We start from the raw sequence: 26,712 nt of genomic DNA on the forward strand, positions 1-26,712 counted from the left end.
CCTAGAAAAATGTAATTGAAATACCCTGGCTAATTACAGTTCTAAGCATTTTAGCCTCTGTTTGTCTGAACATGATACCAGTTGCAGTTGCAGATTAGAGAGAGCAATTTCTAGTCAATGGATATGGCTCCAGTAAGATAAACAATCTAACTGCTAACAATACTTTAAACAATACAGTGGAGAAGAAAAAAGAAGCGATTCTGGAAAGCAGTAATGAGGGAAGGATGGTGAAGTTGGAGACTACAATGAAAGGGGCAAATAGGTAGCAGGAAGGAAGGAGAAACCAGGTGGAAAGGCCAACCTAGAAATAACATTGCTGGGTACTTCGGCCCGCATTTTATTTGGCAAGGCATCTTCCAGAGACAAAATGCCTGATTCATAAAGTTATTTGAGTATTTAAATATGTGTGTAACTTTAGGATGCACACACAAGTTTGCTTTTTATGATTGAAAAATCTTTTACAAATCCCCCAATATTAATATGATGAAGGACTTACTCTCATTAGGATTGTTCTTCAGAAAATCTACTCTTAAGGAGATTGGGCAAGGAGTATGTAGAATGCCCATATTAGGACGGAAATTGTCTCAAATTTTGTAGACTCCAACAAACGTATATAGCTGTGAGCTTTTGCAAACTTCTTTCCAACCTAATTAAACCATGTAAAATGTTGCAGATTTACTGCAACAAGTTCAGGAATAAATCTCTTTCTGATAAGGTAAAGAAAAGTAATTCCCCTAAATTCTCCATGTGCAAAATTCTGACTTTCCATGTGAATCGACAATGTTTTGCCCTGTTGCTTAATTTGGATCACCTAGTCTTACTATTTGATTAACCATAATTCACAGATGTTCGGTATCTCGTGATGAGTTAATAAGGTTAGCATTTTTCAAAACAAGGCGACCAATTTTGTTTCTCCTCCTACAGTAAATTCTAAGAGTGGACTTAATGTAACTAAAGGTAACTATGGCATCATTTTAGATGCTAAAATAACCTTTTTTCCCCACTAACGTACAAGAGTCATTAGAAAGTACATTTTTTTATCACAAGAGTCATTGCAAAGTACCTTTCGATCAAATTTTTTCACTAACCAGGACAGCTTTTTTCTGAATTGTGCTGATGTATTAACGCAACTGTGTAGCCAGGAACGAGTGCAACATTCATTTTAACTGCCTGCAAATCCATACTCTGCACTATCTGGTTCCAATTTCAACACCTATATTACTTTTTAGAAAATAACTATTATTTCAAAAGCTGTTTTACTGGTTCCCTTTTTCAATCTGTTTTGCAGTTATAATAGCGGGGAAAGATAAGTGTTGAAATAATATTTAATATTGCGGAAGAGTTATTTAAAGCATGTTTAAACAAGAACACAAAAAATTAATGCACCTCTCTGGTGAATAGAAATTGTTCCTGCATATGTTCTTCTGAATCATCATTTTATTTTTTAGTAACATTTATACTCTCCCAGTGTTATTTCTTCATCAAGTTGTCGAGCACAGTGTGCTTATATTAAAGCCATGGGTAAATATGAACTCCTTCTGTGCTTAATTTGTAAAATTAGAAGTGCCACGGCCCAAAGTTTTGTTCAGATGCCAGCAGCGGCTCTATCTAAGTTAAGGGTGCCGAACTCCAAGGCTCCATACTTCAGTGGCGTAACGAAATATGAGGGGGCCCCCTGCCAGGTACACGGAGGGGCCCCCTACTCTGGATTTAATCCGGAGCTCTCAGGCCTGAGTACTGTGCTGAGGGGGCCCGCACCATGGGGGATGCAGGGGCCTGTGTTACGCCAGCGTGTTACACCCCTGATACTCTTGACTCAATCTTGTTTCTTTAATCCACCAGCAGACACTCCCCGCCCCTTTATCTTACACTTGCATGTACTTTTCATTTCTGGCTTCTCCATTGTCACAGTTTTCCCATTTTTCAACTCCTTCCCCTCTTGCGTGCTTTTCTCTCCTTTGCTCTGGATCAAAGTCTGTTAAGGAAAAGTAGGTTTCTGACCCCCAAAATGAGTGCTGGTGAGACCCATCTCTAACCACCAGCTTAAATGAAGTACTGTATATTCCCTTGTAAAAGGGGGCTGAACTAATGCCTCACCAATTAAATATAGCTAGTGACTGATACTGAATGTAGAGGAAACAGAAATATCTCCACCTTGTGCTCACTGTGAGTTACACTATTACTGTGCTCTAGTCGAATGCAGTGCTTAATTTGCAATAACGATAAAGTGCAGGGGACCAAAGATTTTTAAGGAGGTTGTACTGATTCTGCTGAATAGCAGGGCTGCCCAATACCAAGGCTGCTTTTTGTTGATTGCACTTCTTGCCTCTTTTTTCACCAAGCTCCAGTTCCTGTGTCTTTATCTCACTCATGCCGGATGTTCTTCAACCCTGCTTTCCGCCTTTGTCCCTTTTTTCTTATCTTTCTCTTCATACTTGTGTCTCCCTGTTTTGTCTTTCTGGCTCTTGCTATGGGTTAAAGTTCGATGATTACAAATAAATCCTCTCCCAATAAATGCTATTTTACTATTCCACCATTGTACTAACAAACCATGGGGCATATTAGCAAGAACCTCGTTAAAATGAACGCTGTTTTAGCGGCAGGAAACTGCCGCTAAAACGGCAATAATGGGCTTGCTAATATGCGTTATAGAATTCCAATAGAAGCCCAGGATAGATTTGCAGGACATCTAACCTGGGCTTCTATTGGAATTCTATAACACATATTAGCAAGCCCATTATCGCCGTTTTAGTGGCAGTTTCCTGCAGCTAAAACGGCGATAATTGTAACGAGGTTCTTGCTAATATGCCCCCATGTTTTTGACTAAAGCATGATTCTCTGTGTTCAGCGCTTGTACACAAGGACCCTGATTATGAGGTGAATGGCCACAAAGACCAAAAAGACCCACAAACCAGCGCAGACTCATTTGAGTCGCCCATTGGAGGGCTCACATTTTTAAGTGGGAGGTGTGGCCTCTATGCCAAAATGACTGTCGCGCCGCTGAAGAGTGCAATGAGCACGAAACCCGTCCGGCGTGAATCGACAGGCATGCTGTAAACTGGATCCGCTCGCCGATCCGGCTTTTACCTCATGAAGGTTGCTGTAGTGGATGTCAGAGTGCGTCTCCAACAGGTGGGAACCTTGGAGCTTTGATTTATACGCGGCCTCCCAGCCGCGGGAGATGCACCACCCGGAAATTTGGGCCCACGGAGCTCCGATCCACGGAGTTTCAATGTGGAGGCATCCATGGAGGATTGACAAGCCGGATGTGCGCGTGGAGGCCCATTGGTGGGCTTGAAACAGCTCAGACAGCGGCACATAACTGGGGCACACACTACAAGACCCACAAACCAACGCGGACTCATTTGAGTTGCCCATTGGAGGGCTCATATTTTTAAGTGGGAGGTGTGGCCTCTATGCCAAAATGACTGTCGCGCCGCTGAAGAGTGCAATGAGCACGAAACGCGTCCGGCGTGAATCGACAGGCATGCTGTAAACTGGATCCGCTCGCCGATCCGGCTTTTACCTCCTGAAGGTTGCTGCTGTGGATGTCAGTGTGCGTCTCCAACTGGTGGGAACCTTGGAGCTTTGATATTCACACGGCCTCCCAGCCGCGGAAGATGCACCACCCGGAAATTTGGGGCCACGGAGCTCCGATTCTCGGAGTTTCAATGTGGAGGCATCCATGGAGGATTGACAAGCCGGATGTGCACGCAGAGGCCCATTGGTGGGCTTGAATCAGACAGCGGCACATAACTGAGGCACTCACTACAAGACCCACAAACCAACGCGGACTCATTTGACTTGCCCATTGGAGGGCTCATATTTTTAAGTGGGAGGTGTGGCCTCTATGCCAAAATGACTGTCGTGCCGCTGAAGAGTGCAATGAGCACAAAACGCATCCGGCGTGAATCGACAGGCATGCTGTAAACTGGATCCGCTCGCCGATCCGGCTTTTACCTCCTGAAGGTTGCTGCAGTGGATGTCAGTGTGCGTCTCCAACTGGTGGGAACCTTGGAGCTTTAATATTCACGCGGCCTCCCAGCCGCGGGAGATGCACCACCCGGAAATTTGGGGCCACGGAGCTCCGATTCTCGGAGTTTCAATGTGGAGGCATCCATGGAGGATTGACAAGCCGGATGTGCGCGTGGAGGCCCATTGGTGGGCTTGAATCAGACAGCGGCACATAACTGAGGCACTCACTACAAGACCCACAAACCAACGCGGACTCATTTGAGTTGCCCATTGGAGGGCTCATATTGTTAAGTGGGAGGTGTGGCCTCTATGCCAAAATGACTGTCGCGCCGCTGAAGAGTGCAATGAGCACGAAACGCGTCGGCGTGAATTGAAAGGCATGCTGTAAACTGGATCCGCTCGCCGATCCGGCTTTTACCTCCTGAAGGTTGCTGCAGTGGATGTCAGTGTGCGTCTCCAACTGGTGGGAACCTTGGAGCTTTGATATATATATATATATATCCAGAATCCCCTCAACAAAGAAAGGCGGAGGCCACAACATATATATATATATTCATGTGATCAAGGAAGGGATCTCCCGAAAAGTGTTATGGCGGCTAAATAAAGAAAGCACGATAATTACCGGGTCCACGCTCGTTTGTTCTGCAGGAGTGGGAGTGAAAGCGAGGAATCAAGGATATGTATATATTTGCATATATATATATATATATATATATATATATATATATATATATATATATATATATATATATATGCAAAAAAGAAGGAGAGAACTCTGGGTAGTTCCCAAGTTTAGGTGGAAAGCAGCTCCTGTTAGAGCACTCTCAACACCAGCGACACTCTAGATCTGCTCACCTCAAATGTCTGTTTTTCTATCAAAGTCTTTAAGCATAGGATTAGCACAGTGCCATCCACGCAGAGATAGAAAAGGACAAAGTCTTTTGCCATTTCTACAGCAAAGTCTTTAAGCATAGGACTAGCACAGTGCTGTCCTTGCCGAGCTGTAAAATGACAAAAGCCATTTATCACTCCAGGCACAGTATTACAGCTTTGAATTGGTAAAATACCAATTCAAGCCAACCTGAAATGAGTAAAAGCAACCCCTGACACAGTGTTTCGCTCTAATTAGAGCTCTTCAGAGAGGTATAGCTTTGTCTAGACACAAGGGAGCACCCAGTATAAGTCAAAACAAAACCCTTTCAGGAATAGAGTGACACATAAATTATGCAAAAAAAGAAGGAGAGAACTCTGGGTAGTTTCCAACTTTAGGTAGAAAGTAGCTCCTGTTAGAGCACTCTCAACACCAGCGACACTCTAGATCTGCTCACCTCAAATGTCTGTTTTTCTATCAAAGTCTTTAAGCATAGGATTAGCACAGTGCCATTCACGCCGAGATAGAAAAGGACAAAGTCTTTTGCCATTTCTACACCAAAGTCTTTACGCATAGTGCTGTCCTTGCCGAGCTGTAAAGTGACAAAAGCCATTTATCACTCCAGGCACACATATATATATATATATATATATATATATATATATATATATATATATATATATATATATATATGTATCCCTTCAATCCATTTCGCATATTTTCCTGCCACTTTCAATGGCGGCCCACGGCGAGGTCGCGTCCCTCTTGAATCGCTACTTTGCTTTTTTGTTATGGAAAAACAATATCGGGCCCAATTCCTTTTCTGCGTGTGTTTAGTTTATTTACAAAACAGCGAAAAACAGCCGACGCGTTTCAGGGCAGTCTCTCCTTGATCACGCGTTACACAACGTTTGCTTCCACCATTACCATATAGTGCACATGATTTCAAACATAGTTGTAGGACTACAATATCAGTCACAATACTTTGCAAACTGGCTTCCATTTTGAAATGGTCATTTCACCTTTTGCAATTATACATCTTGCATTAGTTATGAATGTCACATAATAGGTGAAAACGTCTGTTACATCAAGCATAATTTCAACGTTATTGCACATTAGATGATATTATTTTCACATAATTCAATTCTGCCCCAGTGGGCTAATAATGTCTTCTACTTACAATTATCCAATTCTGCCCCAGTGGTCATGACTTACGTGAATACTATCAAATCGCAATATATTAACTTTTTTGCATTTTTAAACTTTATCTGTGACCAATATATTTTAGCTCTTTTGCATTACTCTTCCTTGTATGATGCTGATTTTGTCTCCTACAGAGATAAAAATATAAAGTGCATGATTAAAATCAACAAACTATTAAACAGAAAGATACGAAGAGGTTGCCACATTTTTATAGATACATCAAGATTGAAGGAACACTTTTAGCCTAAGTGAACAGATAGTTCCTCATCTTTATTCAGACCCTCTGGGTGAATGGTCTAATATTTTATGATCATCTTTGATTCCAGGCGTCGCAGTTCTTGCACTCTGTTTCTCTCTCTCTCAGAAATCGGGATTCTATCAAGAGCGCAGAATTTAAGCAGCAGTGCATCTTTATTGTGCTTTTCTTTGAAATGCCTCGCTAAAGGATATTGCTTATCCTCTTTTGCAATAGCTCGCATGTGCTCTGATATGCGTTTTTTTACTTTTCTAACCAATTCTGGCATGTTCAAAGTACTGATGAAACACTGAACAAAGTGGTGGGAGAAATTCCTAAGATTACCTTCAGAAAATGTACATCCTTGAAAGACATTTTTATTTATTTATTTATTTTTATTTTACAGAGTTTTATATAGCGCGAACTTGACCCGAAGGTATCGGGTATCAGAGCGCTTTACATAGCACCAGTTGCGTTACATGAGGACACATTCATTTTTGTTCGGCACAGGGAGATTAAGTGATTTGCCCAGAATCACAGGATGTTCAGCATCATTGCCGAGACTCGAACCCAGGTCCTCAGATTCGAGGACGACCAGCTTAGCTGTTAGGCCAACTCCTCTCCCCCAGTGGTAGTATGGTAAAATCCCCAAGGAAACTTAATCAGATAGAGGGATTTTTTTATCTGTGGAGAGTGCAGAGCGTGTAAAAACAATATCAACCACAAAGAAATAGAGCTATCCAAAAGTCTCAAACCATTTGTCATCAAAAAGCATTTACCGTGCAATTCTGATTTCTGTGTTTATGCTTTGATATGTCCGTGTTCACTGATTTATATTGGAAGTACAATTTGTAAAGTTAAAAAACGCATGCATTCACCCAGGCACTAACCATGCACGTATCCAATCCCTTAACCTGTACCCATACACTCATCCATTCATACTACCTAATTTTTACTTTCATACTGACAGTATCTAATGAAATATATATTTTTTAAAAAGCAACTCCATTTAACTGCTTTTTATTTGGAAAACTACTGTATTCAACTCTAGCCTTCTCCTGACAGAGTATGGATTGTTCACCACAGCTACATCTATTAGACTAAATAGGCTGCAAAAAAGAGAGGTATTCACAGAGACTTGGGTTTGCCAAATGTGCAGATTACTTGGTTTGGCCAGAGAGGGTTAAAGTTTCATCAGTTTCTGCCTTTGGTTAAATCCATTTTAGATTCTCAAGCTCCTCACCTCATGATTGTGTACTGTGGTGGCAATGACAGGCACATTGGCTGGGGTAGGGCTGAAAATCCTAATGAAAGAAACCTTTGTAGAACTGATGTCGAATTTCCCTCACACTGTCTTGGTGTACTCTAATATATTTCAAAGATAGAAATGGAAGTGGTCAAATCAATTCTGTCCACAGATTGACAAAGACAGGAAACAAAGGTAATAAAACTGTTTCTGCATTCCTCAGAGAACATCAATGGGCGTTTTGACAAGCATAGAATTTGTAGAAATGATGTATTGCACTTTACAGATGAAGGCAACAGGGTGCTTCTAACTAACATGAAACTCTGCTTCCGCTCTTCGGGTGGCAGCCATAAACACACAACTAACACAAAGGCTCTTGTCAGAGCCACCCTTGTACATGAAACATTGTGAAGTTTTTTTCTAAAGGTTTCTTTTTCTTTAGTTTTTGGGGATCTTTGCGATGATGTCGCCATCCCCGCAGACACTTCGCGAAAACAGAAAATAAAAGCAGACATTCAGTGACCACCAACACATCCAAAAATAATATGTAAACAAATCCATTCTGAACATCACCCTATGCATATTACTATAGTCATACTTCTTTCAAAGCATGTTTGAACTCATATTTTTAAGTTTCTGTAAAAACCTTCTTTCAGACCTATTTTCAGTTTTAACGGTTATTTGGGACATTACAATGACATCGTTAACCACGCTGATCGCGCCTTTCTCATAAAGTGATACATACATGCACACACATTACAGTATTCTACACACTAGAGGTTTATTACTATACACTTCAAACAAATATTTTTCTACTGTGTTTCTAGAACAACCATCTCTAAAAACAATTTTTTGTTTTCGCGGAGACTCCGGAGATTACAATGACGTCGCTCATCACGGTCCACGCGGTTACATCGCGAAAGCGGAATGCAAAAGCAGGATTTCAATGGCCACCAATACATCCAAAAATGATAACTATATAATTAATTCTAACTGTAATAGTCACTATATAAATAACTCAATATCTCTATAAGAATGTGCATTAATGATTCACCAACATTCGCGATGACAAGTCCTCCGATGTGCTCTCAGCAATCCCGCTGTGTGTGACTTACTGGAGGTAAGTGGAGGGGTTCTTGGCCCCCAAGGACCCTCAGTATCCAAGGGAACATCATCATCATCCCTCAACAAGTAGTGCGGCAGGAGGCACGTTTGCAGAATGGTGGAGAAAATGGGTGGGCCCCCAATGATGTCTCAGCAATCCCACTGTGTGGGGCTTACTGGAGGTAACAGGAAGGGTTCTTTGGCCCCAAGAATCCTCAACAACAGAGGGAACTTCATCCCCTAACCAGTAGTTAGCCAGGAGGCGCATTTGCAGAGTTATGGAAAAAGGGTGCAGGGCCTGGGAAGAGCTCTCAGCGGCCCTGCTGTGTGGGAGTTCCTGGAGGTAATTGGAGGGGTTGCTGGCCCCAAAGGAAATTCAGCCACCAAGGGGACTTGATCCCCCAACCAGTAGTGCTGCAAGAGGCCTGTTTGCGGAGTGGTAGAGAAAGGGGGCAGGGACTCTGCAATCACGGTTTGGGGATGTACTGGAGATAACAGGAAGGGTTCTTGGCCCCCTAGGAACCTCAGCATCGAAGGGGATGCCATCCCCAACCAGTAGTGCGCCAATAAGGTGTGTTTGCAGAGTGGTGGAGAAAGGGGCAGGGCCTACGACAACTTCCCTGGTCCCAGCCGTTTATTTTTCTTAGGGGAGGGGGACTGAGGGGCACTCCTTCCTAAGCCAATTTTGGCTCCGGGGGTCCCGTCCCCCGGGAACTGGTCTTTTTTTAAAATTCATTTTTATTAGGTGAGGGGGACGCTTGGCCGACATTTACAGAATGATTTCGGCCCCTGGGTCTCCATCACCTGTGGTCCGGCCATTTAGAAATGCGGTAGGGGAACTGCACGGCCCCCCTCCCCGGGCAGATTTCGGTCCCAGGGACCTCATCCCCCGGGTCCGGGCCCTATGTCCTGGGTGCCACCTGGGCACCCAGTCTGCTTAGCCGGCATTGCTTTAATGCAAAGGGAGCTGCTACACATGCAGCTCCATTTGTCTGAAAGAAATTTGTCTGTTTCCCTGCTTGACAGCATTCAGGGAAACAGATAAATGCTCCACTTCCAGCAAGCGAAAGAATTGTCACTGCTCTCTCTTGCTCAATGCGGTATGTTTGCTGTGGGTTAGTGGGTGAGGTTAAAGCTACCGCCTAGCCACAGCAAACACCTATATCCCTGGCAAGGCCCCTGAGACATAGCAGGAGCTGGCTCTGTGGGGGTGGCAGTCCCCAAAGCCATTAGTGGCTCTAGGAGGTGGGCCTCACATCCCCTTCCTTTGAAGTAGAGGAGCCGGCCTCGGGGAGGTGGTGGGTCCCGAGGCCATGAATTGTCTGGCTGCAGGCAGGTGGGTGGTCCCCGGGGCCTAAGGGGGTCGGTGCAGCTCCTATTACCTTTAATTTCACACCAAGGTGGTGGTGTTCCCAGAGGGCCGAGGGATCTGTGCGGCTGCACCAATTTATTTTTTCTATGTGGCCCCAGGGAGGTGGTGGGGTCCGGAGGTTCAAGCAGCCCTCCCCTTTATTAACACATAAGACCTGGTGAGGTGGTGGGATCTGGGGCCTTTGTAAGCCCCTGGAGGGGAGCCTGTGTGCCCCCTTTCTTCAATTCCTGCATGTGCCTGGGACCTGGCCCACTCAGGGACCTATTACTAAAGAGCCCGATCTTCTTTTTAGGCAGGAGCCATGGCTCCAGTGTGGCTCCCACCAAATAAAAAAATAAAAACTAGTATATGCTCTGGCTGGGTCCCTCTGGGACCCCCTCAAGAGGCCTGAGGGGCAAGGATATTCCTATCCTGCCCCCTTCTCTTTTTTTAATGTTTTTTCTCGGACTCAGCTGAAGCATAGTCCCAAGATGGCTGCCAACACTTCCTGGTTTGAAGTGCTGGCAGCCAATCAGATTTGAGCTTTGAAAACTGTCAGATCCTAGGAGGATCTGCGTCCCTATATACACAAATTTGAATTTCTTTTAATAGATACACAACTCAATGGATTTACACCGAATAAGTAAAAGGCACTTCTCTGGACCAATGTCTACCTTCTGCCAATTTTAGTGTAAATCCATTCAGCGGTTCGGGCTGCTGCTGTGTTTAAAGTCCCTATGACAATTATCATGTGAAAAATACATTATATATATATATATATATATATATATATATATATATATATATATATATATATATATATATATATATTATTATTATTTTTTTTTTTTTCTTCACAAACCCCCAGGCTTGAGGCAGCACTCCACGAAGGTGAGTTTAACAAAAACGTTTTATTTAAGAAGCGGCATGGTTCCACCTGGTCTCTCTTGTGTCCCAACGCGTTTCAATGCTAACACGCACCTTTATCATAGGGCGGCATATGACAAAACCTGGAACGGACCTCTGCATTCATTCCCTTATTGGCGTTCATTTTCCAGTAAATAAACCACCAGGAGTAGAAGTCCCGATTCCACTGTTCCAGTACAGCCAGTGTTTTGCCAAACAGCCGATTTTCTGCACACTTTCAATCCCTCCAGTGGGCCCCTGTGCATGTCATCCGCTTTATTCTCTAACACTCTCGTGCTGTAAGGGCTGAAGTTCATTTCCCTGCCCTTCAGAAATTAGTCCGGTTTCAAAAGCGGTGCTCGCCTCCTACGGCAGAGGATGCCGCGTGTACTTTTCTTCACAAACCCCCAGGCTTGAGGCAGCACTCCACGAAGGTGAGTTTAACAAAAACTTTTTATTTAAGAAGCGGCATGGTTGCACCTGGTCTCTCTTGTATATATATATAAGAGAATTTATTCCTGTTTTGAAGACAGTTAAAATTGTACAGTGATTTCAGTGTTTTTGCATTTAGCATTTACTTTACATTGTACATAGCATGTGGATGAAGTACTTTCTTTACTGAATGATATTACTTTTATGTCTATTCATTTGTGGGAGGAGTCTCGTTTTTTACCAGTATTTAACCACTTATGTCTCTGGGTCTTGTCATGTGATCAAGTCCGGGTTTCCCGGACGAAACGCGTCATGCCGCCATCCCCATTGATGGAATAAAGCACATTATTTCGTTGTGAAACCTTGGTTTGTGGTCTGTACCTGGCTGTGTCCGTTGCTGTTGGTGTTCGGCGCTTCAGGATTGTGGATTCCTATATATATATATATATATTCACTGAAGAAAACATAGGTTTTACACCAGTTACACTTAGCTGGAAATTTTACTCGCATAAAACCATAAAACCATTGAAATTCCCACGTTATAGTTAGTTGGACTCACTATAACTTGCGCGTGCAATGCACTGCTGATGACGTCACATATTACATCACTCATGACATGGTCAGTGACATCACTCATGACATCACTGATGACACCATCCAGTGAATGTGTGTCTTTCTGAAAAATAAATATGTGTTATATATGTATATGTAAAAGTTGATGGAAGAATAAATGTTTAAATAAGTGTTTACATGGATTTATTTATTTTTAATTGATTGGTTAACTGGCTTATTAAGTGTATCTTAGTGAATACATATATTAGTGAGTAATGTTTAAATATTTAAATATATGTATTAGTGTTTCACTTTGTATATAAGTAGCTGCATGGCTTGGTGAGTAGGTACATGTGTATGTATATAGGTTATTAGATGTTTTCTTAGTATTAGTATGAGTGTTTGTATGGTTTGGTAGAGGTATTACTTAGCACATAGATGCATGAATGACTGACTCTCTCTTTGTATGTGTTTTGAAGAGAGCATATGTGCAGGACTGTATGGGTGGATGACTGTGTATATGTGTGTGTTACTGAGTAAATGAGTGTCTCAATAGTTTCTTTATCAGTAAGTACATATGTTTTAATCTGGTGTATGTGAATATTGATGTATATAAGTGAGTATATCTGAGAGTAAGAGATTGTAAGAGTTCCTATTTAAATTAGTATGTGTTTATATAAGTGATTGTTTAAAAGAGTAAGTATGTGTAAGTTTTCTTAGAAGTAAAGTGGTAGTGTGTGTATAGCTGTATATGCAAATAAATGGATGTTCAATAGTTTATTTGCATGTGTGAGTATGTGTGTGAGTAACTTTTGGATGACTGTCGGTGTGTAACAGGATGTATAGGTGTATCACTACATATGATGAGTGAGTATATGTATGAGTGACTATATAGAACCATTGGTGAATCAGTGCATGTGTATATAGATGGTGGAATTACTGAATTGGTTGTTGTAACTGGTATGGGTATCTCTATTTTTTTGTAAATTTTAGTTTCTATTTTTGAATATGTGTTTCAAGGGTTACATTACACTGAAAGGAGGTCTGTCACTCTGTCACAAGGATGGTGTCATCAGTGATGTCATGAGTGATGTCACTGACCATGTCATGAGTGATGTAATATGTGACCTCATCAGCAGTGCATTGCACGCGCAAGTTATAGTGAGTCCAACTAACTATAACGTGGGAATTTCAATGGTTTTATGCGAGTAAAATTTCCAGCTAACTATAACTGGTGTAAAACCTATGGTTTTTTCAGTGAATTTATTAGGTTTTTTAAATGCTAATTCCTAACTATAACTGGTGTGAAACCTATGGTTTTTTCAGTGAATTTCAATGGTTTTTTAATAGCAAATCTTTAGAGGTATAGAAAGTGAAAAATGTTAAAACGAATTTTATATTGTATAAATATGTTAAAAAAATTATTTATTTTTTTTAAATTTTTAACCCGGGGGCGCTCCTGGGGCGCGTACCGGTGAACGCACGGGTAAGCGCAATATTACGGCGCGCCCTGGGTCACATACCGGGGAGCGTCCCGGGAGCGCTATTGCCGCGAACGAAAACAACATCGTGACATATCGCGTACACGCGTGATGCGTCATATGACGCACAGCGTAATCGCAACCGAAAGCACGCGAGCGCATACGATCGCAAAACATCCTGACGCGCTTACGCTACGCACCCGTGGGCGCGCCCCGGGGCGCGTAGCGTAAGCGCGTCGGGTCATGTGACTTGAAAATAACACTTTCTATTGGTGCAGAACAGTTTTGGTTTCTAAATGAGTAATGCCTGGGTCTTGTGACCAGCCTGGGTCTTGTGACCTGAAAATAACACTTTCTATTGGTGCAGAACAGTTTTGGTTTCCAAATGAGTAAAGCCTTGGTCTTGTGACCTGAAAATAACACTTCTGATTGGTTCAGCACAGTTTTTTTTCCAAATGATAAAAAAAAACCACCTTTCTTCCTTACTCTGACTTTGTCCTTTGACTGAGGAAGACCTGTTTCATCTACAGAGACAATTCTTTTGTACTTTGAAATGGCTACTGTAGCAGCAACAGCTGGAGCATCTGCACCACCACCACAACCACCAAGAGGACCACGACAACAATACATTGGTGGTGAAGAAGAGGAGGAGGAGGAAGAGGAAGAGGAAGAGGAGGAGGGGAGCAGATGGCTGCCTGAACAAAATACCCCATACAAGCCAAAAGAACACATTGTATGGGAGTTTTTTTCACTTCCAGAGGGCAAGAAAAAAGGTAACATGTCGAATCTGTGGTGCAGAACTCTCAAGGGGCAATCCAGATAAAAAATATTCATTTGGTAATAAAACCATGATTCGGCATGTGACCCGGAAGCATCCTGCTAACTATTCTCGTGCAGAGATCAGGGAACTGGCCAGTCACCTCCCCCAGTGTTCAAGGACCAGCTCCAAAAGAAAGCAACCCACTCAATCGGGACCAGAAACATCAGAGGTGATGCCTTGTATCCAGGAACGATTTGGTGATTTTAAAGTCACTTGTACTGGATGTGGCAAGCTTATGGCCTATGGGGAAAAGAGTGTAAAGCTCATCGTCACTGCTGGTGACAATCACGATTGCCCCAAAAAAAAGAAGTAATTTTTTCAGTTTTTTGTTTTTTGCTCCAGTTGAGCCATTTTCAATTCCCTTTCTCTTTGTTTCTTCCCATAAAAAATACAAAAAAATATAAAACTGTTTTTAAAAGCCAAAAAAAGTACAACATGTTCAAAAAACAATAAAAAAAATATAAAACAACAAAAAGAATAAAAAAAACCAGTTCTTTTTAGAACTACCTTTCATATATAAAATTAAACCTATATTTTTAATGAATCTCTGTCAATTTTTTTTTCTAGGGTACGCCCCCCAAAAAAATAGAAAAAAAAATTAATGAAGGAGTTAGCATGAGGGAAGAACACAAAGAGAGTAATGTTAAGAGAAAGAGAGCTACAGGATGAACACAGAGGGATTGTTTATTACATAGTAAAAAATAGAGAAGGTGTAATTGGGTGAAAGTGAGAAAAGTAAAATGACTAAAGGAGCGAAAGAAAGGAAGAGAGAGGAAGAACACTAAAGTAAAGATAGTGGGAGAATGTGACTGGCTGTTGAAAGAAAACGAATGTCTCTAAACTGATTCTGCCTTCTATTCCTATAGATATTATTCTCTCCTGCTCCAGTTGTAGGATTCTTTGAGGTTCTCTCCTTCCTTTTCAAATTTACTCTCTCATTCTCTTTTTCTACATGCTGTCCATCATTTTTATTTAAAGTGCATATGTTCCGTATAAAAGACTTAGTTGTCTTACCAGGAGCTTGGTTCCTGTTTTTTTGAAGTATTTGTTGTGGAAGAGTGCTGCAATTCCGTTGCTGTTTTTTTTTTTTTTTGGCGGTTACGTTGTTTTTTTTTCCTTTCCCTTGTGGGCATGTTTGCTTACTCTTGAAATCTTGATTTCAATCTGTGTTAAAGAAAACAATAGCACATTATAGACCACTATTACCAAACAACAAAGCAATGACAAAAAGCAAACGATCTATTCAGGGTTACAGATCAGGTGAGGATTCTCCAGGGGTGCACAAAAGGTCAGGCCTGTATTGAAGAGTATAGTGGAAGACAGGTCTGTCCACAGGTACAAAGAAGATGAGACCTGTGTCTAAGAGTCCAGTAGGGGATAGACTTCATGAAGTCTAGTCCACTGCACTCTTATACACAGGCTTCACCACCTATGCTTCCCGGGAAAGGCCTCTCTCCCACTACAGTCTTGATCATAAACCACACCTCCTCTGTCCCTCTGGACATGTCTCACCTCATCTGCACAATCTACTTCCTAATCTCAGGTAACACAGGTGACATAATTGTGAAAAGGTCAAATTTATTTATGTAATCATGCACACACTATTTATTCTTTATCAAAAATTTATTTATTCTATATCTATTTATTCTTTATTCTTTATCAAAAATTTTGAATTCATTGATTAGTCCCAAAATCGATTTTTCAATAACATTTTAGAAACACAGTGCAAGTCCTACTATTTAAACTTTCTCAAAAATGTAAAACTCATTAATTTGCAGCAAAAATATTTTAGTAGTGTAATGAAAAGCTTATACATATGACCTTTTCATTGTTTTTCAAATGTTATTCTAAAAAAAAATTATAAGGCCTAAGCAGGAATATCTTGCACCTGCCTCACAGCAGGGATAAGACTGAGGCAAACGCTTTCACATGGGGCTTTCCCCATGTGATACGATTCTCACACCTAAGCAGGAGTGCAGATGAGATGAAGACTGTCCTGGAGAGCACAAAACGTGAGGCTTGTGTCCAAGAGTGCAGTGGAGAGGACTAAACTGGAGTAGTGTGCAAGAAAAAGATGATCCTCATTTATAAAGCCATGCGTCAGTTTTGCGCTACTAATGCGTCACTTTTTGTGACGCATTGGCGGCATAAAACATGTGCCTTGTTGCACCATATTTAAAAAGTGACGCATGTAGGTAGATGCGTCATTTTTTAAACCTTTTGCACCACATTATACCTCTGTCAAGTGTAATGTACAGAGAGGGGTCATTTCTCCGCAAAAAGCCTCGTAATAATGACACAGTGAAATCACTTTTAGGACACTGTTACGTCAAAATCTTGCACCTGCCTCACAGCAGGGATAAGACTGAGGCAAACGCTTTCACATGGGCTTTCACCATATGATACGATTCTCACACCTAAGCAGGAGTGCAGATGAGATGAAGACTGTCCAGGGGAGCACAAAACGTGAGGCTTGTGTCCAAGAGTGCAGTGGACAGGACTAAACTGGAGTAGTGTGCAAGAAAAAGATGAGCCTCATTTATAAAGCCATGCGTCAGTTTTGCGCTACTGATGCGTCACTTTTTGTGACGCATTGGCGGCATAAAACATGTGCCTTGTTGCACCATATTAAAAAAGTGACGCATGTAGTTAGATGCGTCATTTTTTAAACCTCTGCACCACATTATACCTCTGTCAAGCGTAATGTACACAGAGGGGTCATTTCTCCGCAAAAAGCCTCGTAATAATGACGCAGTAAAATCTATGAGATTTCACTGCGTCACTTTTAGGACACTGTTACATCAAAATCTTGCACCTGCCTCACAGCAGGGATAAGACTGAGGCAAACACTTTCACATGGAGCTTTTCCCATGTGATAGGATTCTGACACCTAAGCAGGAGTGCAGATGAGATGAAGACTGCCCAGGGGAGCACAAAAGGTGAGGCTTGTGTCCAAGAGTGCAGTGGACAGGACTAAACTGGAGTAGTGTGCAAAAAAAAAAGAACCTCATTTATGAGTCCCTGCGTCAGTTTTGCACTGCTAATGCGTCACTTTTTGTGACGCATCGGCGGCATAAAACATGTACCTTTTTGCGCCATATTTAAAAAGTGACGCATGTGGTAGATGCATCACTTTTTAAACCTCTGCGCCATAATATACTCAAAAATGTAAAAGCCATTCATTTTCCCCAAAATCGTTTTTGACATCACATTTAGGAAACACAGCACAGGTCCTAGGTACAAGCATTCCATGTCATTACTGAAACCTCACTATTTTACAAAATACAATTCCTCTATGCAAACAAACTCAATATGCTTCCTACACTGAGTTAACACAGGTAACATCATTGTAAAGAGTCAAATTGACGCCTGTGTCTAAGAGTGCAGTCGGGGATAGGCTTCATGAAGCCTAGTCCACTGCACTCTTAGACACAAGCCTCACCACCTACGCTCCCCAGGAAAGCCCAAACATGTACCTTTTTGCGCCATTTTTAAAAAGTGACGCATGTAGGTAGATGCGTCACTTTTTAAACCTCTGCGCCACATTATACTCAAAAATGTAAAAGCCATTAATTTTCCCCAAAATCGTATTTGACATCACATTTAGGAAACACAGCACAGGTCCTATGTACAAGCATCTGCCTCACAGCAGGGATAAGACTGAGGCAAACGCTTTCACATGGAGCTTTCCCCATGTGATAGGATTCTGACACCTAAGCAGGAGTGCAGATGAGATGAAGACTGTCCAGGGGAGCACAAAAGGTGAGGCTTGTGTCCAAGAGTGCAGTGGACAGGACTAAACTGGAGTAGTGTGCAAAAAAAAAAGAACCTCATTTATGAGGCCCTGCGTCAGTTTTGCACTGCTGATGCGTCACTTTTTGTGACGCATCGGCGGCATAAAACATGTACCTTTTTGCGCCATATTTAAAAAGTGACGCATGTAGGTAGATGCGTCACTTTTTAAACCTCTGCGCCACATTATACTCAAAAATGTAAAAGCCATTCATTTTCCCCAAAATCGTTTTTGACATCACATTTAGGAAACACAGCACAGGTCCTATGTACAAGCATTCCATGTCATTATTGAAACCTCACTATTTTACAAAATACAATTCCTCTATGCAAACAAACTCAATATGCTTCCTACACTGAGTTAACACAGGTAACATCATTGTAAAGAGTCAAATTTATTTCTTTAAACATGCACGCATTCTTTATTCCTTTTAAAAAATGTAAAAGCCATTCATTTTTCCCAAAATCGTTTTTGACATCACATTTAAGAAACACAGCACAGGTCCTATGTACAAGCATTCCATGTCACTACTAAAACTTCACAATTTTACAAAATACAATTCCTCTATGCAGTAAAAACTTTTTACCAAGCATTATCAAAAAGCATGACACAAAGCAACATTAAAAAACCATAATTTGCTTCCAAATCTTCTCCATAGAGTAAACAAGTCTCTATGCATATTAAATGAATCATAACTCACCTTTACAAATGCTTTAGTAGATTCAGAACAGTGTCAGATACACACACCAATATTTCTTTAGCAGAGCAAAAGGTTTGTTCTCCAGGCACTGCAACCATTAATGGTACAGAAAACCTCTAATTCTACACACATATTGCTCATGGTAACCAATCAAAACTCTTCCCTCTGTATTTTCAAACCAACACCCTTCCCCCCCTCAGCCCTTTCTACCTGTTACCCTAGCAACTCCCTCCTCACTGAGCTCTCAGGTTTAAAAGTTTATTCTACAATGTTGCAAATCACCTCAGCAAGGATGTTTGACCTGCGAATAAACCAGCTTATCTGGTGCAATGTTTCTTTAAATTACTTTTTTTTAACCATTCAAATTACTTCTTACACAGAACACAACCATGCACCCTAACTTACAGTTTTCAACTATCTCAATCTACCAATCATTGCTTGTGATTCAAGAGCACTGAAACTCCACAGGTTTTTTTTTTGCAAACTCCTACTGTTCCAACTGCCATTTTATTCCTACACTTCATCTGACGGCACCAGAACCTCCTCTCACCATGTATTCTGTCTGGATTATTGGACATAGCTATATCCACTGGGCTCAAAGGTATGCAGCTACCAGAAATTTTCACAACCTTGACTTACCAAATGTGAACATTAAATGGATTGGCCATAGAGGATTGAGATGTCACCAATTGATACCATTGGTGAAAACCTTTTTGCATTTGCCACAACCTAACCTCATAATTCTGCACTGTGGTGGAAATGACTTAGGCACTTTGACTGGGGTAGGTCTGGAAATGCTTTTAAAGGACACCTTTGACAATTGATGGCACTTTTTCCTCAAACTGCCTTGGTATTTTCCAATATATGCCAAAGACAGAAATGGAACTGGTCCAACCAATTTTGTCCACAATTTGAGAAAGCACGGAAACATGTGAATAAATCTGTTTCTGCTTACATGAGAGACTATGGAATGGGTTCAATATACAACAACAACTTGCGTTACAACATGCAAGATATCTACAGAGGAGATGGTGTGCACTTCTCAGATGAGGGGAATAGAATATTCCTCCTGAATTTAAGACTGTGCATTGGTACCTACTTGTAGGTACCTAAATCAGCCACAGAACCCAAAAGCTCTTTTCAGAGCTACCCTACCTCTGATCACTCCAAATGATTATCTTTTTCTAACTTTTTTCACTATTTTTCACCAAAGTACGCTTCCCGGTGCGTGTACCGGGCGCTCCCCCCGCAAAAATTAAAAAAAATTAAAACATTTTTTGGCCTATATGGGCCTCCTAAGACCCCCTCAGAAAACCTAGAGGGTCAGGGAGTGCCTACCGTGCCCCTTTATACCCATTCCCAACGTTGTTTGTCCTCCATTTTCTGACTCAAATCTACCGAAACACAAAATGGAGGACTCCCGTAGCGCTGCCGGTACGCGTACCGGGGCGCGCACCGGGAAGCGCTCCCAAAAATTTTTTAAAGTTAATTTACATAAAAACCACTGGAGACACTTTCACCAAATATAGAATAGGCCATACTACATACCAGTCCCTACCATTTTCCCAAATTTGGTGGAATTCCATTGAGCCATTTGAGCTGTAGCACTGTCTAAATATTCATAGGTAAATTACATGACAAAAACACATCTGAAGTGTTAGAATTTACAACCGATTAAAATGTTATTTTCATTTTCTACTTTTTTTCCTGACATTTGATTGGTTATGTACATGAATATAAATGAAAAATGAGAGGGAAACACAGCCATTTTGACTACAACTACCTGAGGTACATCTTGAAAGGATTTTCGCATTTTTTCTTCTCCACCTCTCTGTAAAGTAAGTTTATAATTTGTAAGGGGCCCTTTAAGTTAATTTGTAAAAAACGTTTTCTGATCATTATTTACTGTCCCTCTGCTATAGTTATAGATAGAGATAGGCTCCTCTGTTATATTTATTGATTGACTTAGGCTTCTCTGCTGTAATTATGAATTTACTTACACTTCTTCACAGGCACTTTTTTATATTTCTACTTCCTGCCTGTTACCATACACTACCCAAAGTTAACTTAACTGTTAAAAAAACAGAACTACCTGTCTGAACTTAAACCCAACAGTGCCCTAACTCTACTGATATAGTTATTTTTTATGCAATTTACAGCAAACAAATGGAAGGGGAGCAAGAAAATATCATTATTTCCTTCGAGATTACATCTGAGGAGATTCTAAATGAAGTTTTTTTGGATGAAGATTTTATGGATCAGTCTTTGGATGAACAATTTATTGAATGTTTACAAGACAGAGAAACATGCATGTTTGAGGAGATTCCAGATGATGTAATGCTGGAAGTTTTATTGAACTATGAAAATTCTGACCAATAAATTTTTATTTAATAATTAAAAATTGTTTGAGACATTATTCATTTTTATATCTAATTCATGAAGTACTACCAAAATAATTATGTTTATATTATAGTATAAAGTGAAACTTACAGTATACTGTGAACTTTTAAAACATCATAAGGGAGCAGAGAAGACTACCCATGATCGCGTAAGTCTTCTCAGGGAGTACTTAAAGGATCTGTTTCTGCTTTCCTGACAGACTATGGTATGGATTCCATATACCACAATAACTTCTATAACAACATGCTAGATATCTACATAAAAAAAGGTGTACATTGAATTTAAAACTCTACATTGGTACCTACATGTTGGTACTTAAAACACCCAAACAACACAACAACTCTATGCAGAGCTACCCTACCTCTAATCACTTTAAATTATTATTTTACTGTTTCACTGAGTTTTCCCCATGTGTGGGGGGGGAGATGTGTGTGGGGGATGGTGGGGTGTGTCTGTGAGGTGTGTGTGTATGTGTCTGGGGGGGTAAGGTGTATAGGTGAGTGTAGGTGTATGGGGTGTGTAAGGTGTGTGTGTGGGTGTGTGGGTGTGGGGGGGTGTAGGATATGTGTGTATGTGTGGGATGTGTGGGTGTGTCTGTGAGGTGTGTGTGTGTGTGGGGGGGAGGTGTGGGGGGATGTGTGGGGTGTGTCTGTGAGGTAGCTGTGTGTGCGTGTGTGTGTGTTGGGGGGGTGAGGTGTGTGTGTGAGTGTGGGTGTGTGGGATGTGTGGGTGTGGATGTGTAAGGTGTCGGTGTGGGGGTGTGGGGTGTTTGGGTGTGGGTGGAGGTGTGCGTGTGTGAGGTGTGTGTGGGGAGTGTGTGGGTGTGGGGGTGTGGGGTTGTGTGCGTGTGGGTGTGTGTGGGACGTACTTGTAGGTATCTAAAACAGCCACAGAACCCAAAAGCTCTTTTCAGAGCTACCCTACCTGTAATCACTCAAAATGATTATTTTACACTATTATTTTAATTATTTTTCACCAAAGTACGCTCCCCGGTACGCTCCCCGGTGCGCGTACCGGGCGCTCCCCCTGCGAAAATCGAAAAATAATTAATTATTTTTTTGTCCCGCGGGACCCTTTTATGGCCCCCACATCAAACCTAGGGGGTCAGGGGGGGTGTACCCTGCCCCCTTTTGGTCATTTCCCCCTTTGTTTTTTGCCACCTCTTGTGTCTCGATCCTACCGAGACACAAGATGGCGGCCGCTGCGGACTGTTTGGAATATTTACAGACACCCGAGAGCCAATCAGCTTTCCGTGCGCAAGTTGCGTGGCGCGCCCGGAGCGCTCCCCGGTGCGCGTACCGGGGCGCGGCCATAGATATATAAATTTTTTCGAACCTAAATTACTCAAAATCCTCTGGAGCACATATCTTGAGACATAGCAAAGGCACATCGGGCTACCAGTCCCTACAATTTTGCCAAGTTTGGTGAAAATCCATTCAGCCGTTCGAGCTAAAAGTGCGACGGACCCCCCTATGGAAATTAACATGGGGAAAACACATTTTGGGACCCCCTTTTATCTCGGCCCCCGCTTGACGAATCCCCCCCAAACTTTCAGAGAAGGAGCGGAGCGCCGCGAGGCAAAGTTGCTGAAGAATTCAGGCAGATTGCTCAACCGGCGCCAAAGTTATTCCCAATAGAATGTTGCGATTTCCCTATGGAAATCAATCCTAACTATAACTACCTACTGGCGACCGCCAGTAGGTAATATATATATATATATATATATATATATATATATATACCTACTGGCGGTCGCCAGTAGGTATATATAGTTAGGATTTTTTCCCTATGGGTTTTTTGAAAATTCTATGTCTAATAACTTTGGCGTTTGTGGACGGAATTGGCTGAAATTTTCTGGAAAATGGAACATTTTGTTTCTGAGCAGCCCCTGGAAATTTGGGGGGGGTTCGTCAAGGGGGGGCCGAGAAAAAAGGGGGGTCCCAAAACGTGTTTTTAACATTGAGTTTTCCATAGGGCGGTTGGCCTCACTTTTAGGCCGAACGGCTGAATGGATTTCCACGAAACTTGGCAAAATTGTAGGGACTGGTAGCCCGATGTGCCTTTTGTAGGTCTCAATATATGTGCTCCAGTGGATTTTGAGAAATTAACGTTTAAAAAAAGATATATATCTGTAACAGCGGACCGGGCAGCTCCCCGGTTCGCGGACCGGGGCGCGTACCAGAACTTCGCGTAGCGAAGCTGATTGGCTCTCCGGCGTCTGTCAACATTCCAAACAGTCCGGAGCGGCCGCCATCTTGTCTCTCGGTAGGATTGAGAGACATTGTTTTTTTGCGTGGATAGCGCCCGGTCCGCGAACCGGGAAGCGTTCTGGGCAGCGTACTACAATGAAAAATGAATGATAGACTTTTCAAATGCTGTATGTTAATTGATTGTTTGTGCGTGTGTGTGTGTTGGGGGGGTGAGGTGTGTGTGTGAGTGTGGGTGTGTGGGATGTGTGGGTGTGGATGTGTAAGGTGTCGGTGTGGGGGTGTGGGGTGTTTGGGTGTGGGTGGAGGTGTGCGTGTGTGAGGTGTGTGTGGGGAGTGTGTGGGTGTGGGGGTGTGGGGTTGTGTGTGTGTGGGTGTGTGTGGGACGTACTTGTAGGTATCTAAAACAGCCACAGAACCCAAAAGCTCTTTTCAGAGCTACCCTACCTGTAATCACTCAAATGATTATTTTACACTATTATTTTAATTATTTTTCACCAAAGTACGCTCCCCGGTACGCTCCCCGGTGCGCGTACCGGGCGCTCCCCCTGCGAAAATCGAAAAATAATTAATTATTTTTTTGTCCCGCGGGACCCTTTTATGGCCCCCACATCAAACCTAGGGGGTCAGGGGGGGTGTACCCTGCCCCCTTTTGGTCATTTCCCCCTTTGTTTTTTGCCACCTCTTGTGTCTCGATCCTACCGAGACACAAGATGGCGGCCGCTGCGGACTGTTTGGAATATTTACAGACACCCGAGAGCCAATCAGCTTTCCGTGCGCAAGTTGCGTGGCGCGCCCGGAGCACTCCCCGGTGCGCGTACCGGGGCGCGGCCATAGATATATACATTTTTTCGAACCTAAATTACTCAAAATCCTCTGGAGCACATATCTTGAGACATAGCAAAGGCACATCGGGCTACCAGTCCCTACAATTTTGCCAAGTTTGGTGAAAATCCATTCAGCCGTTCGAGCTAAAAGTGCGACGGACCCCCCTATGGAAATTAACATGGGGAAAACACATTTTGGGACCCCCTTTTATCTCGGCCCCCGCTTGACGAATCCCCCCCAAACTTTCAGAGAAGGAGCGGAGCGGAGCGCCGCGAGGCAAAGTTGCTGAAGAATTCAGGCAGATTGCTCAACCGGCGCCAAAGTTATTCCCAATAGAATGTTGCGATTTCCCTATGGAAATCAATCCTAACTATAACTACCTACTGGCGACCGCCAGTAGGTAATATATATATATGTATATATATATATATATATATATATTACCTACTGGCGGTCGCCAGTAGGTATATATAGTTAGGATTTTTTCCCTATGGGTTTTTTGAAAATTCTATGTCTAATAACTTTGGCGTTTGTGGACGGAATTGGCTGAAATTTTCTGGAAAATGGAACATTTTGTTTCTGAGCAGCCCCTGGAAATTTGGGGGGGGTTCGTCAAGGGGGGGCCGAGAAAAAAGGGGGGTCCCAAAACGTGTTTTTAACATTGAGTTTTCCATAGGGCGGTTGGCCTCACTTTTAGACCGAACGGCTGAATGGATTTCCACGAAACTTGGCAAAATTGTAGGGACTGGTAGCCCGATGTGCCTTTTGTAGGTCTCAATATATGTGCTCCAGTGGATTTTGAGAAATTAACGTTTAAAAAAAGATATATATCTGTAACAGCGGACCGGGCAGCTCCCCGGTTCGCGGACCGGGGCGCGTACCAGAACTTCGCGTAGCGAAGCTGATTGGCTCTCCGGCGTCTGTCAACATTCCAAACAGTCCGGAGCGGCCGCCATCTTGTCTCTCGGTAGGATTGAGAGACATTGTTTTTTTGCGTGGGTAGCGCCCGGTCCGCGAACCGGGAAGCGTTCTGGGCAGCGTACTACAATGAAAAATGAATGATAGACTTTTCAAATGCTGTATGTTAATTGATTGTTGGTTTTGTTGATTATTTTTTATTTTCTTTATTTTTTAAGCATTTTTTTTTATTGTGATTGTGTTTCATAATTTATTAAACTTTCTAACATTTCATTGTCAGAAATTTCATAATTATCATGGAATATACATTGTAGTCTCTGAGGGTGTAAAATGTCCTCATTTGCAAGGAGGTTATCTACTGCTTGTACACATTGCAGTAGTTCATTGTCCCAAGTTTCATCGAAAAATTCAATATCATTTTCATCAATGATTGCTTGGCTGCTCTCTTGCAGGACAATTTGAAATTCAACTTTCTGTTCGCCTTCCATTTTGCCTGAAATTTAGATTAAAAAAATATATATTAGTAGATATAGGGCACTGTTGGGATTAATTTTAGATAGGCAGTTTTTATCAGTGAATTTATCTTTGGGCAGTGTATAGTATCAGAGTGGAAGTAGGAATATAAAAAAGTGTATGTGATTTAACGTAAGTAAATTCATAATTATACAAGAGAAGCCTAACTCCATCCATAACTATAACAGAGAAGTCTATCTAAATCTATAACTACTACAGAGGGATAGTATATAACTATCAGAAAAAGTTTACCATATTAACTTATAGTGCACAATATACTTCAGTTTTAAAAATAAAAACTTACCTTTAGAAAGAAGTTGAAGGAATTAGTGAAAATACTATTTATTTATGTGTTTCTATAGCGCTGGAATCGACTCCAACCGGAGTATCTCTGCGCTGTGATACCAAATAGAGTCTAAATAAATATGCAGATGAGGGGAAGGTCTAGATTTTATCAATAAACAGCAGAGTTTTCAGTTGCTTCCTGAATTTTAAATGGTCTGTGCAGAGCCTGAGGGCCAGAGGCAGTTTGTTCCACAGTGTGGGCCCTGCAACAGATAGAGCTTTCCCTCCATGTCTGTTTTTTTTTGCACGAGGTACTGCCAACAGAAAATTCTCACTAGATCTCAACGATCTGGAGGGAGTGTAGGGGGTAAATTTCTGCTCCAGGTATATAGGGCCATTTCCGTTTAAGCATTTATGGATAATGCAACATATCTTAAACTTGGCTCTTTGTCGGATGCTCAACCAGTGTAGTTTCTGTAATAGAGGTTTTGATGCTGTTCTAGGGGGAGCATTTAGGACAAGGCGAGCTGCCGTATTCTGGACCACCTGGAGCCTATCCAGAACTCCTTCATTAGCAGAAAGGAGCAGTCCGTTACAGTAGTCAATACGACTCAATATAAGGGCTTGCACCAAAGTTTTTCTGAAGGAATCCGGTAGCAGTGGAAATATTCTGCGCATCATGCTGATGATGTGGAAGCATGAGCCAGCTACCATATTACTGTGCTGTTTGAGAGAAAGGTCGTGATCAAGGCGTATCCCCAGATTTTTTACAATCTGTTTGGGCTCTGGAACAGTACCCAGATCAGATGGCCACCAGTCAGGGGTCCACAGTAATTTGGCATCTCCAAACAGCATTACTTCCGTCTTGTTGACATTGCACTGTAGGAAGTTG

Source organism: Lissotriton helveticus, chromosome 2_1 (genome assembly GCF_964261635.1).
Source record: "Lissotriton helveticus chromosome 2_1, aLisHel1.1, whole genome shotgun sequence".
In the NCBI taxonomy this organism is placed as follows: Eukaryota; Metazoa; Chordata; class Amphibia; order Caudata; family Salamandridae; genus Lissotriton; species Lissotriton helveticus.